General features: G+C 36.1%; 1 protein-coding gene and 1 non-coding gene across 48 annotated transcripts in view; both read right to left on the bottom strand.

The window, feature by feature from the left end:
* ZBTB20 (zinc finger and BTB domain containing 20) overlaps positions 1–15,261 on the bottom strand; it is an 814,450-nt gene that overhangs the window by 409,944 nt on the left and 389,245 nt on the right. The gene's annotated exons all lie outside the window — the stretch shown is intronic.
* Positions 3,960–4,071, bottom strand: MIR4796 (microRNA mir-4796). The gene has a single exon (NR_128305.1). It is a non-coding gene; the product is annotated as a microRNA mir-4796 (primary transcript).

Raw genomic sequence — 15,261 nt, 5'->3', positions numbered from 1 at the left:
GATCAACCTGTGCAAATCTTTGAGGCTGTGACATCGCCTAGTCAGTCTCCAACATCTGGAACAAGAGAACTTTTTCTAACAATTTGGTCCCAATTCCTATTTTAAGCTTAAGCATTATGACGGCTGTATCTGTATATAATATCGAACACTTCAAAACAATTTTAGATCTTAATTATTTTGTTATTAAAATGTGTGTGGGGGGGTTTAAGTCAACATTGAGTCAGATGTAGGAACTGATACACAGTGAAGTTAAATCCTTTAACTAGGGTAAACTCATTCAGTGGTAGAGGCTGAACTACAGAGCCTAGGCATTTTGACATTCCACCACTCTGCTTATCAGCTTGCTCCTTGAGCGAACCTTTCCCTACATTTATAAGAATATGCCCATTTTATGGGCTCTGTATCTATGAGATATTTTACGTATGCTTATGTACACATGGTGTTTATCTTTCAAAGCTGGACTATGGAAAAGACTAATTTTACAAACACGTTAGTAAAAGATTATGTAATCTGGGGTGATTATGTTTAAAATGGCGATGATAATATATGTTAATTCCAGTCCTGTGAGGTACTGTTTCTGATCTGGAAAGAGTAGGTTTTTTTTAACAACTTATTTTTTATTTTCATAATCCATTTTAAGGTTTGGTATTAATATAGACAAGAGAAATAAAATATAACTGTTGCCATGCCAAATGTATATCAAAAAGTTGCTAGTAGCCATGACTACTATTTGGTCAACTGTATTTCACAATTTAAATAAAATAATGGAAAATGATATGTCGAGGATCTCATTCATAATAACTGTTATATAATGAAAGACAATAGAAACTATTAGCATAGGTATGATGCTAATGAATGGTAAATTTTCAACAGAGCTCCATCTGACCAGATTGTTTGAAAAATGTTTCCTGTGGGTAGGAAAAATGTACACAAACACACACATGCATCAAAATATCCATAATTAAGTTTTTACGGAAAAATACCAATATATGTTGGTGAAGGACTTTCACTTAAATGGCATTATAGACCTTTCAGAAATGAGAGTTGATTTATATTTCAGTATTTTGGTTCCCAAAGGTTGGGACAGTGGGTGGTAGAGGAAAAGTAGAGTAAATGGAAGATACACATGTATGTGTGTGCATATGGGCAACTTTAAGCATGTTGAATTTAATGAACAAAAATGTCATTATTCTGTGTTTATATATTTTTGTGTGAAACAAGTACTTTTCTCTATCACTGGAGTTTACATGGATTTTATCATGATATCTTTTGAGAATCTCTTTAAACACAAAATGCATTTTTCCAAATGAAGTCTCCCACAATTCTGCTTTATTAACATCTGAATGAATACATTCATTGATTTGTCCAGAAGAAGGAACTGAGTACTGTTTAGAGTGTAATCTTTTTCATGATAATTGGCAGCAATGTTTCCCTACTATCAGGAAGAAAACTATAGAAATACAAAACTTTAGATAAACATGCAGATAAAAATAATATTATAGAATCCAACTGGTATCTTTGAGGTGAGGACAGGCTGAGATGGACTCCTTGGCTTCCTTCTGTCCAAAAATTTCCTGTTTCCCTATTTCCTATGGTTACCACCATGGAACATGTTAAAATCTCAGTAGGGACTCTGTTTCAACTTTTCCTGTCAAAACACAGTGAAAAAGCTTAATGGAAAAAAATGTCCTTCCTATCTCCATGCCAGGCACACTGTAAGATCCACAAACTTAAAAGCCAGGAAAATATTCTTTTATGTGCCCCAAAGCTGGGCAAGTGACCTAGTACTACAAAAATTCCCAAATAGGCATGTGACCTGACTAATGTGTGCTGCGAGATGAGTCAAGAAAAATGGAACCATCTGTACTTTTATTGGACAGTCAAATAATTTCTTTCTGTCCACCCAAAAACATAATTTCTATGTTAAGAGAGATACAAGGAGACTTTTAAAAAGTCTAATTTTTAAAATCAGAGATATAAAAAGACATGAAAAACATAACCTATTAAACACTGGTGGAGATAAGCAGATGGGCTTATGAAATCATTATTGCTTTAAAAATTTGTTACCTACTCATTGTGTACTAAGGCTTAAGACATACAGAAGAGATTGGGTGTGGTGGCTCACGCCTGTAATCCCAGCATTTCGGGAGGCTGAGGCAGCTGGATCATGAGGTCAGGAGTTCAAGACCAGCCTGGCCAAGATGCTAAAACCCCATCTCTACTGAAAATACAAAAAAAAAAAAAAAAATTAGCCAGATGTGGTGGTGGGCACCTGTAATCCCAGCTACTCCAGAGGCTGAGGCAGAGAGTTGCTTGAATCTGGGAAGTGGAGGCTGCAGTGAGCCGAGATTGCGCCACTGCACTCCAGCCTGGGTAACAGAGCAAGACTCTGTCTCACCAAAAAAAAAAAAAAAAGACATACAGAAGGAAATCAGGGAAAATGGGAAAATGAAGGGAATTAACAAATTGCAACAATCTTTAAGAAGTAGAGTATGAACAATTTTCCTTTTCAAGGATGAAAGCTACCAGCAACTGAACTCTTAGAGTGAGTGATGGCAGAAAAAATAGCAATCAAGAATAGGGGCATGTTAGCTTTCAGACATGTTCACAAAGCTCTGCTTTTTATTTCTTAAACCTATAGGTCAACCACCCATCATACCTGCATTACCCCATATAAGAAGGGGATTTGTTATATGTTTCAAGTTTTTCATCTTGGTGGGAAGGGGGAGGGCAGATAAGTATTTATTGGTAAAATATAATAAAGGTTGAGCCTGTCAAAGACTGTACCTAACAAAAATATGTGTAGCAAGTAAGAAAGGCAAAAATGAAGCTGGGTAGGATACTGTGGATACGGTGACAGACATGTATCTATATGAAATCCCAAGATATTTGTCCTCCATTTCATAAATTAAAGTGCCCCTCCTTTGCTTTACAGATAAGGAAACTGAGGTGCATTATAATAGCAAGAGCAGCTAATGTGTAGTAGATCCATACCACAAGTCAAGTACTATGTTAAACATTTAAATGTATCATTTAATTTAATTTTCACAGATCTCCTACAAGACAAGTGCTATTATTTTCATTTTACATATGAGAAAACTAAAGCTGACAGAGATTAAATAACTTGTCCAAGGTTGCATAGTAACTAAGCGAAAGAGCCAAGATATGAACTCAGATCTGTCTGATTTCAAAACCCAGGCCCTTAAACACTAGGCCAGTGGTTTTTTAACCCCGATTGCACATTAGAATCACCTGACAAGCTTTTAAATCCTACTGAGATTCAGACCCTACCCCAAAACAGTTACATCAAAGTTTCTTGTACCTGGGCCCTGATGTGGGTGTTTGCTTCAAAGCTTTTCTGGGTGACTGTAACATATAGCTTGGGTAAAGAAGAATTGTTTTGTGTCTCCCATGGAGGCCAGCAGATCTGTGCAAATATGTGAAGCAGCACAAGACTCAAGTGTCCTCAGTCTCTCTGCAGTGGTTTTTCCCTTGCCCCATCATGTTCACCTTGACACTTTTTTTTTTTAAATTATGACTATTGGAGAAGTAATATACATGTGAAAACTTTTTTACAAAGCATTGTCACAGCAGAATATGGTCATAAGTCCATCAAACAGAAACCTGTTCATACGCATGTACAGGTTATGATGAATGAATACAAAGAAGACTTACATTTATTACTCTCATCCCCAAAAGGGAAGTATAAAGCTGGCCTTAAAAGCTGTTCATACCAAAGCTAATCACTAAAATTTGGAGTGGCTTCCTCCTCTCCTTTCACAAATGCAATAGGGTAGCTACTGGATGTAAGGAGAAAACATCCAATTACCACTCTTTACAATGCTTTTTCACTTAGGATCTCAAGACGACTGACAGTCATTCAAAACATTAAAGTAAAGTGAAAATGTCTCTAGTAGAAGTGAAAAGAAAATGTCTGTAGTAGGAAGACAGTAAAATTTGGAGTCAGAAGGCCTAAATTTGTGTCTACACTCTGCCACTTTACCGCAATGACTTGAGGCCAAAAGTAAAGTGGCAGAGTATAGACACAAATTTACTGCCATGACTTGAGCCTTGATTTCTTTTTCTCTATGTACTTAAGCCATCCTTAGGGCAGTGATCCAAAAAATTTGGTCCCCATCAGCATCATCTAGAAACATATCAGAAGTGAAATTATCAGTTCCTACTCTAGATTCTGAATCAGAAACTTGGTGAAGGGGCAGTAATCTGTGTCTTAACAAACATTGCAAATGATTCTGACCACCTCCAGCTGACTCTGATGTATCCACCTCCATGGGGTTTTTGTCTAAGGATAAAAGGAGATGGTCCACACAATTGTCAGTTTTTATTACTGTCTACTTAAATCAGAAATTTCAAATTCTCTCACAGAGATATTTTAGAGAAATAATGTTACAGCCTACAGTAGTTAGATAATAACCTCATTTCTGAATTTCACTTTGAATGTGTAGACGAGGCACAAGTCAACCAGAGGTTATGCAATTAGCTTGGAGTCAAAGAGAAAGCAAGGAGTAGAGCTGAGAAGGAAACCCCAGTGTGAACTTGATTTTTATTCAATCAAACTGTTAAGGTACCAACCACGCACTTTCATCTATAATCACAAAGAACCTTTTAATAAACATGTTTCTATCCTCTTAGCTTAAAAAATATAACAGTAGCTTTTTGGATTTTAAAACAGATTGACTTCTATACCTCTGGGCTAAAGGCAGCTCAAGAGTCAATAAGAATCACAAGCTTTCCACAGTGAGAAGAAAGTGCAATTGCCCAGTCCTCTCTATCTATGAAGTGCAGACAGAATTCCTCTTCCTCACCTCACACTTTCGATTACTGCAATGGTGGAAACCATGATAAATAAAAGCGCTTATCTAGTGGTTTGGTTTTCACTTAAATTACAGACTTATATAACATTATTTGGATACCGTAAAACACAAACCAAATTTTAGGAGATGCTTTAGGGTGTTTTTTTCCCCACCCTCCTGTCAGAAGCACTCTATCTTTTTACTGTAATTTATCTGATATAGCTACCAAGACGCTTGATACTTTTACATGCAAGGTTGCTGAAAAACAAAGAGCGAGGGAATGGGCTGTTAATGAAATTCTCTGATTGTAAAAAGCACTCTGGAATGATCAGGTGGTAAATAATAATAAGAGGAAATAACATAAAGTGCTTAGGTGCTACAGCAATAGTCACCATATAAATGCAGAAGAGATCAGACATGAATAGAATTTGCATTTTGTGCAGCTGCTGTGTGTGTATATAGAATATACAGTAGCTCATTTTTCAATAATACTGGTAAAATATTGTTCAAAATCTATTCTTGTTGTTTTCTCACTTTAAAAGGCTTTATACAGAAAAACACCCATCTGTCCTAGTGCAATGGTGAATGTGTGCAAAGAGCCTAGAAAAAGAGTCTCTTTGCATACATGAAAAAAAGAACTCAAATAAAGGAGATAATGAAGAAGAGACAATAGTAACACTATTAGAACAGCTATGCAGACATGCGCAAAGGTGATCTTTGAAAAACATGAGGGATACATAACTCTGTTAATGTGTGGCAGAGAAACTACAATTAAGATATACAGTAATATACCAAAAATATAGACATGCTTTTATTTTGTCTACTGGGCTATTGTGGTAGTGATGGTTGTTTTTGAATGGAAAGGAAGAAGAGAGTGGGAAGTATGATTCTGTTGTTTGTTGTTACTGTTGCTGCTCAGTTTAGAACAACAACATCAACTACACACCAGATCCTTCCAACAGTTCCACAAACAATGCTTACCGTGAATCTGCCCTCAATTTTCTTGTTGTTATTTTCCCTTAATACTTATTCATAGCCCACTGCCCATTCGTTAGGTATGCTAAATCCTCGTCCATGGTTACTCTCCTTTGGAAGAGACTGAGAAGATGCTAAGAGGGATTTTCTCTTACACATAAGGGAAGAGTCTTTTTAGGAATCTGAGAAAACAGAGGCCAGGATAAAAAGACCACTAGTCAATCAATATTGAGCACCTAAGATTGAATCACCCAAAGATACAATTCTCTCCCTTCCTTTGTTCTGTCTCTTAGTCAAATAAGGATTGTTTGTAGAACCTTTTCTGTTCCTGATCTCTAAAAACAGGACTGGACTTGCACATCCAACTATCATTCAAAATATCTCACATTTCCAACTTGAAAGAAGACATAAACTGTTTCAAAGAAACTCAAAGAAAGCAACTGCATATTCACAAAACTTTCACCTATTCCTAGAATAGGAAAATGGAGAGATAACTAACAACATAAGAAAGGGCTAATAATAATAATAGTAATAATGATGATATTAATACAACACTTTGGATTCTAGAGAATGATTTATCACAAAAATTCACCTGTATTAAGGGAGACTCCAGGATAAGGAGGTCATTAAGCTACATTTCCACCTTCAGGATTCAGCCAAACTCAGACTCTCCGGAAAGCTGTAAATGCTCTCAGAACAGACTTTAGTAATGAGACTGGAATGAACACTGGGCCTATGGCATAAAAGCATCTCCCTGCCCCTTGTTCTAAAAGTTAACTATTAAACCATGTGCGGTTCATCCTGATTTGGTTTACTCAATTCTAGAAACGAGGACGTGCTGATCAGATTGCCCTGGGCAATTGAATATCTACTGAAGCCTTTGGGAAGACAGTGTTCTTCCCATTACCCCTACCTAAAAGGTTTCTATTATCAGACTATCAATTCTGTGTTGCTGGTGGAGGATAGAAAGTATCTCCTTTTGAAGGACAAGTTTTTCCCTCACTGAGTTTTCTGCTTTGGGTATATACTCAACATGTTAAGTGCTTAATCTTTTTTCCCCCATTCCCCTTTTTCTACTGTAGTTTTTTTTTTTTTTTTTTTTTTAAATTATTTACAGACTCACTTGTCTGGACACTTCGTTCTAGTAGAATTTGGCTGATTTTCTTTCCAACACCTTTTAGTGGAATGCGGTAACAGATGCATGGAGAGAGAATTGGTCTTAACGGTATTTTTAGGTTTCATCTGTGTCAGATAGAGATCTTTTCCCTTTATTGATTTCTTGCATACACTTTCCACACTACAGCTTGAAATGGCTACAACAGTGTTTGAAAAATTGGTTGTTCCTCACTGTCCAAATCATTTTTCAAAACAGTTGTTACAAGCTTCATTTTACTTTCTGTTATAAGGAGGGTTTTGTTTGGGTTGGTTTCATTTTCTTTGTGGCGTCATGCTAGCAGAGAAACACAGTCAGCAATAGAGCTTTTAAATATGGTATGATTGGGATTATAACCATATTGGAATCTATATTGAAAATTTATTAGATTGAGCCATGTGCAGCTAAAAAGAAAGAGGTCAGAAGTCTTCAGTATTTTTCGCAAACATGAACACCATCTCATGTCATGCAAACGTTAAAATTCACCAAGCAAATGATACCCCACTGTTGGAAATATTTTCTCATGTCAACAACTCAGGAAGGAGTGGGAAGGGAATGGGACATATATATGTGAATTTTTTCTCTATATTTTTGATAATAACTATCTGTGAATATGTCTTACTACCTAGGTAAAGCTTACATTTGTGAAAACAATATAGTATGTCAGAAAGTCAATTTTGAACAAACCTGAGAATAGCAAACTATAATTTTTAAAATACTAATCTTTTAGAACTATCATGTTCACTTATATTTCCAGGACTCAATATTTTAAAGAGAAGAATAAAAGTTGAAGATCCTTGGGATTAAGAGAAAGGGTGCAAATAGCCAAATATATTCATATTTTTGGCCAGGCACAGTGGCTCATGCCTGTAGTCCCAGCACTTTGGGAAGCTGAGGCGGGCAGATCACTTGAGGTCAGGAGTTCGAAACCAGCTTGGCCAACATGTGAAACCCTGTCTCTACTAAAAATATAAAAAATTAGCCAGGCGTGGTGGCATACACCTGTAATCCCAGCTCAGGAGGTTGAGGCAGGAGAATCGCTTGAACCCAGGAGATGGAGGTTGCAGTGAGCCAAGATTGTGCCACTGTACTCCAGCCTGAGTGACAGAGCAAGACTCTGTCTCAAAAAAGTAAAATAAAATAAAAAGACATTCATATTTTTAAAATATAGCAATATTCATTTGTTTAAAAAACAAGATTGGGAACAGACCTATATAGTGACTTTTGATACAGACACAATAAAACTTATTTAATTTTCAAAAAGTGAGAAAAAACTACTCTGCTTTAAATTTAAAGTAATAAATAATAATGAAGACATACCAACATTGGTAACTGTCAAGAGTGAGAAAAGGAAATTGAACATTCAATGTGACCAGAGGAAGGCTGAAAATGGGAGATGCTGCCCAGGAAAAGCACTCATCATGAGTAATCCAAAGACCCAGAATCTTAACATAAACTTTTTATAGTTTTTTTTTCAAGGCAATATTTGAAAAAAGATGGTTCTGGGGTTTTCGTCTTCCTTCCTTCCTTCCTTCCTTCCTTCCTTCCTTCCTTCCTTCCTTCCTTCCTTCCTTCCTTCCTTCCTTCCTTCCTCCCTCCCTCCCTCCCTCCCTCCCTCCCTTTCTTTCTTTCTTTCCTTCTTGGGTTTTTATTGTAGCTTTCTCTCTCTCTCTCTCTGTCTCTCTAGCTAAAAGTTCACTCTAAATTTCAGGTAATTTTCAGGAGCTCCTTTTAGAGGTTCTGACACAAATCCTGTTGTGGCAAAGTTACAAACTAGTCTACACTAACTCTCAGTCTTTGTTTAAAGCAAAATAATGGAGTTTGGGGTGCAATCTGGTGAACTCAATGGTCCAATTGCATAAAGGCAAAGAGGAAAGCCAGGCTTGGGCACTTCCCTAGACAATGAAGATTACTGGTTTGAAGGTCAGTCTTCCCACTGCTTCACTGTATGTGGCGACTATTGTTAAATTAGGTATCCCTAGTCTGATGAAAAGGCAATGTGCTATTTGTTGGGTATACATGTTCCAAGCTGTAAACTGCAAAGTGCTGTATAAAAGTAAAGTGGTGTTAATGCCTCATAAGATAAACATATAGATTGATGATGGATGCATTTAAAATGCTTTAATTGCCCACTGTAATAAAGCACTAAATAATTATAACAAAAACAATTCTTCGGGAAATTTGGTGGGAAAAAGGTCTATAGGATATGTTTGCTAAGAATAATTAGATTTTTGTTTTGGAGGAAGAGGTAGGACAAGTCACAGGAGGCACTCAGCAAGAAGTCGGAAATGCCTAGTACATAGGCCACACATTTTAAGTCCTTTAGTTTCTTCAAAATTGACAGTAACGTGTCCTCCAAAACCAAAAGGAAAATCAAAGGATATCGCCCATACTTATGTACCTTTTGCTACTGGAGATCTAGTGAATCCATAGCCTTGGATTCATATTTCTATAACATGACAACATAGCAAAATCTCACCATCACTTTGTTTTAAAGAAATTGGCAGCTGGGCGCGGTGGCTCAAGCCTGTAATCCAAGCACTTCGGAGGCCCAGGCGGGCAGATCACGAGGTCAGGAATTTGAGACCAGCCTGATCAACTTAGTGAAACCCCACGCTACTAAAAATACAAAAAAATTAGCTAGGCGTGGCGATGGGTGCCTGTAATCCCGGCTACTTGGGAGGCAGAGGCAAGAGAATCACTTGAACCCAGGAGGCGGAGCTTGCAGTGAGCCGAGATGGCACCACTGCACTCCAACACAGGTGACAGTCGGAGACTCAGAGAAAGAAAGAAAGAAAAGAAAGAAAAGAAAGAAAAGAAAGGAAGGAAGGAAGGAAAGAAGGAAAGAAGGAAGGAAAGAAGGAAAGAAAGAAGGAAAGAAGAAAAGGAAAGAAGGAATTGGCTATGCCTCCAACTGAATTATACTATAAACTTCTTTCCCAATACCAATAATATAAATATATAACCAGGCACAAGCATGAGGAAATGGAGAAAAGGATGAATGTTAGTCTTAGAAACTTTGGTTTGTATCCCATTTCCACCTTTCAACAAGTCATTTAGCCTCTCTAGGTCAAAATTTTCTTACCTATTAAATGAAGATAATGGTACCCATCTCACAAAATTGTTTTAAGAATTAAATGTAAAATGCTTGGCACAGAGAGGTCACTCAATAAATGGCAGCCAAGTCACCACATGCAGTAAAACCCAGATAAAATATATTCAGCCAGGACTGTTGCTCTCTGAGTAGGTCTGGTATCCATGCTACAAAATCCATTAAGCCTAAATAATTTGGTCATTTTAGCAATACTCTTTAGAGAATTTTTAATGACATTTCCCAAAGGTCAAGCTAGCTTATGGTTATGTGGAACTGCTGCATTTATAAGAGAGCTTTAGTAGGTTCATAAAATAAGTCTTGCTCCCCAAATCCAGGATCATAAAGACCTTCTATCATAAAGGGTAAGAGTGACATTTAAAAAACCAGTTTTTAAAAAACGATGGTAGCCAATAAATGCAGATGATCAGGATGACAGCAAGTACCCCAAGTCAAAGCAACACAGAGAAGAAACAGGCCCTAGCCTGCAGATGACACTGTAAACACTGAGGAGAAATGGGAGAGTAAAGAGCAACATTGAGCCTCATTAGACTATAGGTGAAAAAAGATTCAAAATCTGACTCTAAAGCAAGAGGTAAAGAAATATTTTAAAATGCATATCTGTAGGAAGAAAAGCAATAAAGCAGAATTCCCAGGAATTGAGAAACACTTAGGAATAAAATGCTTAAGCAGTAGTTTCCAAGGTGAGGCTAGCTGAAGAAAATACAAATATTTATGGGTTAAATCAGGACTGAGGAAAATATAAAGCCAAATATGGGCAGCTCTGAGGGGGAAAAATAGGCGGCTTGGTACTCAACTGTCATCACAATTCATTTGTGTTTCACGTCCCACTGTTTGTGACATTAACAGAATTTTGAATTTAGCAATGGACTATTTTTGTATTGTGAATCTCTGCAGCCATTTTCCATATGTAGCTACCACTGTAACTAGCAATAACAGCCTTTTGAGCTTTAAAATGCTTCCAATTAATAAGATTCAAATTAGGGGTCACCTAAGAGTTTTCCAAGTTAATTCTCTTTGTCTGCTCTTTGAAATAGAGTGGTATGCCTGCTATTTATTTGCATTAAGCCCAAATTATTTGACCATTTCAGTAACAAATCCTTAGGTAGCCTTTGCTTTTATTCTCATTTTCCAAAGGATTAAGTTAGTTTTAGATTTTTGAACTGTGTTTTCATTTAACTAAAATAACTAAAGCAATCTTTTAATGAAGGTATTTATTTATTTATTTATTTATTTATTTATTTATTTATTTATTTTTTGAGACGGAGTCTTGCTCTGTCACCCAGGCTGGAGTGCAGTGGCCGGATCTCAGCTCACTGCAAGCTCCGCCTCCCGGGTTCACGCCATTCTCCTGCCTCAGCCTCCCGAGTAGCTGGGACTACAGGCGCCTGCCACCTCGCCCGGCTAAGTTTTTGTATTTTTAGTAGAGACGGGGTTTCACTGTGTTACCCAGGATGGTCTCGGTCTCCTGACCTCGTGATCCGCCCGTCTCGGCCTCCCAAAGTGCTGGGATTACAGGCTTGAGCCACCGCGCCCGGCCGAAGGTATTTAAATAGATCAAATTTACACCAAGTTCCTACCGTGTGTCAAACATTAGCAAAGCAATTTAAAATGTTATTATTTATGTATCAATGCATACAAATCATATGTATTATATATTAATGAGCTTATAGCCATTATACACAGGATTTTCATGTGTTGTTATTGTTGTGGTTATTTCTGTTGTTAGCAGGTATTATTTATTAAATATCTATTATGTTCCAAGAACTCTACCAAGGACTATACACACTCACCATGCAATGAAGATATTATTGGTTTATTTTCCATTTGAAGAATTAGTCACAAAAAGTAACTTGTCCATGAGCATATAATTTGTGCATTCTCTTAAAATCACTTCCACTTCCACATAACACCTGGATTGACATATGCTTTTTCTTATAAAATATACTTCAATTCTTTAGTCACCTACTATGTGGCAGTTGCTAGGATAGTTATCTTTGTTTGCTATTATGCTAAATCACAGATCTGACCACTAGAATCTCTTCCTTCCTGAAGATACCCTCTTTAGGTAAAACTGTATTTCTTATCATTTTCCATCACTGATTGAATAAAGAAAGGTGGCACTATCTGGAAAACATTAGAGTGTTGGATTTACAATTTTCTTTTAATAAAACAAACCAAGTTAATCACAAATTGTTGAAACAAGATATGTGACATGAAAGGCATTTAAGGCACTTTTAGGCATTATTTCTATCTAGAAACAGAAATTTAGTCCACATAATGTCATTTATCTACTGAGCTAAATCATATTATAATTTTCATCTATAAAATCCAGATTCTTAATACGTGTTGCCAAGATAATATATCTGACCCACTCTCAGTAAGAAATGTGTCTTGAATTGTTTTGTCAGTAATAATAATGGAGTTGTACTGGACAAAATATATTTTCAGCAAGTTTCTCTGGTAATAAAAATAACTGTAATAGTAGTGATAATACTAGTAATCACCAATAAATAATAGATAGCATTTATTGAACTCTACTATGTGCCAAGTACTGTGATTAGCACTTTACATGTATTATCTTATTCATTTCTCAAAATATTACATGAGGTAAGTACGTACCGTATATTCAATTTAACGGAAAAGCACATTGAGATATAGAAATCCAAAAATTTGGTCAAGATCACACAGATAGAAAAGAGGTACAAGTCTGCATTGGAACCCAAGGAATCTGACTCTCATATCTACTCTAGGTGGGGGTTATAGCAGGTGCTATGGTGTTTGTTCAAGAGAGTACTGCATTTGTGTTGTTTTATCTACATCATTAGGGTTGGGGCCCATTTGGTCTGTAAGCCAAATCTGAAGACAGCTGAAATGAGTTAAGGTTTGAGTTGGTGCTATTCACACTATCTGCCAATTAAAATGCTCCCTTCTGAGAAGCTGTAGCCGGTTGGCATAACCTTAGGACATAATACATGCTCAAAAAAGTATCTGAAGAATGTTAACAATGGTTTCTTTAAGTGGTGATTTTATTCTTTAAAAAATACTTTTTCCTATTGTCTGAAATATTTTCAACATGGACACATTACTTAGGTAATCAAAGGGAAATTCAGAACTTTACTTAAAGAATGTTTTTGTTTTGTTTTACAATTAGGTTGTTAGTCTCAGTTAAAACATAACTCCTGCTGGGAAACCTTTCCTGTTGCTCTACTCTCTGACCTTTTGAAGGACAGTACTTTTTACTCTGTCTGCCTCAGAACCTTATGAAGGCCATATACTTTTGTTAATTATCAGTCTTCTCTGCTTTATGTAAAGTCCCTTGAAGATTGACCCCATTACTTATCTACCTCTTAGAGCTCTAAGCATCTTGAGTGCCTACCACTCAGTTCAATGAAATAACCCAGAACACACATACACCAGAACAAGCCTAAAAGATGAAAAAAAATTATTTTCCGGTTGACAATGCACACTCTTGGTATTTACAGATGACTTGTTTCTCCCCTTATATTATGTGCAGCTCCCCATGGAAAGAAGTTTCCTACAAGAAGTGTCTTGAATTTACTGGTCTATTCTCTGGAGGATTTTACAAATGCATCAAGGACTCAACATCAAGACTCAACATATGACTTAGTATATAGTAGTTCTTAATAAATGATAACTTAAAAATTAAATAATATTTTTTAAAATGGTGAGCTATGGCTTAAGGGTGTTCAAACAAATTCAGAGTTTTTGTCTAGTCTAGGTGTTTCTAGATTTATGAGCAGGCAATCACATATTATTGAGTATTATGTATTAGTTAGTGTTAGTTAGTGTTAACTATTATGTATTAGTTTTATGTATTAGTTAGTTTTAGTTAGTGTTAATAAAATATAATAAACCCTCACTGATGGTTGTAGAGAAATCCTACTATTTTATGCTCATATACTAGAAATGTTTAAAGTCACAATTTTAAAACAGTGAACTTCAAACTTTATTATGCACAACTTATATAACAACTTTATTATAACTTGGGCAGTTTCCTAAACTGCAGATCCAGGCTACATTCTCAGAGCTTCTTATTTAGAAATTCTGGAATGGGGTTCAGGAATCTCCATTTTAACAGGTGCTCTAGATAATCCTGATATAGGTAATCCCTGGGTAATCCTGATACAGTTGGTCCTTGGACTACTTACCAGGGACTAGGCTACAAGGTAATATAATAATAAATCTATATAGTTCACCTTTTCAATATGAAGAGAAGACTAGCCTATTAAATGTGACTTAACTATCAAAATTACCTGTGAAAAGAATAGACAATTTGCTAAGACTTCTCAAAATGAACCAAGGGAGGACATAAGGGCAAGAAATATTAAATTTCAAGCCAGAAATGACTCTTTTTAAAACTTCAGTGAGACTGACAATCTGCTTAAAGTAAAAGTCGAAGAAGAATGGCAGTAGTACAGCAGTGTTTTATGAACAACTTAGGAAAGCAATGTTGATTTAAGAGGTTTATTTGATAACATGTTTTAATGGTTATTATAAAAGTGAATGCCTTCTAAATCTTTCATTTGCTACTAAAAATATATGTATTTATTTACATGAAATAATTTTTTAAAATTCCCCCTTTAACTCCCTACTTTCCACAAATTGTTAGCTTACCAACATTACTGCATTAATCGTGTCTTTTTTTTTTCTCTCTAGAAACACATGCCCAGGGATTAAAAGGGGATTACTTTGGTCTACTTCCACATCCATGTCCCAGGGAAGGTACTGCGTCTGCTTCTGACCTGACCTTTAGGTATCTGCAGCCTTAAATTCTGTACAGTGGCAGCTGCTTTAGCATTGACTTCTTTGAAAACTAAGAGCTCTTTTCAAGAGCCATTTTCAAGACAAAAAATGAAAATTATTTTCTTATGCTTACGGATGTTATAAACTGTGTAACAAGCTTTTCTCTTCAACTTTCGCTGCAAGGAAGTTTAAAGGCAAATATATAGCACTTCACTGAATATAGTTTGCATGCTGACCTCACTTCTAACTCCATCTTTATATCCTTTCCTTTATTGTTTTATTTTTCTTACCTACTTCTAATTCATGTATTTTGCTGCATTCATGTATTTGTGTTTATTTTTTCATTGTCAGCCATTTTAATTCCCTTATTAGAGCAATAAATAGTAAATAAGACAAATAAACAAAAAAACATATTGTGTATATATATTTGATATTTACAT

This window comes from Macaca mulatta, chromosome 2 (assembly GCF_049350105.2).
Source record: "Macaca mulatta isolate MMU2019108-1 chromosome 2, T2T-MMU8v2.0, whole genome shotgun sequence".
Taxonomy (NCBI): Eukaryota; Metazoa; Chordata; class Mammalia; order Primates; family Cercopithecidae; genus Macaca; species Macaca mulatta.
The sequence above is the reverse complement of the archived record's forward strand: the minus strand, read 5'-3'. Positions and strand labels throughout refer to the sequence as shown.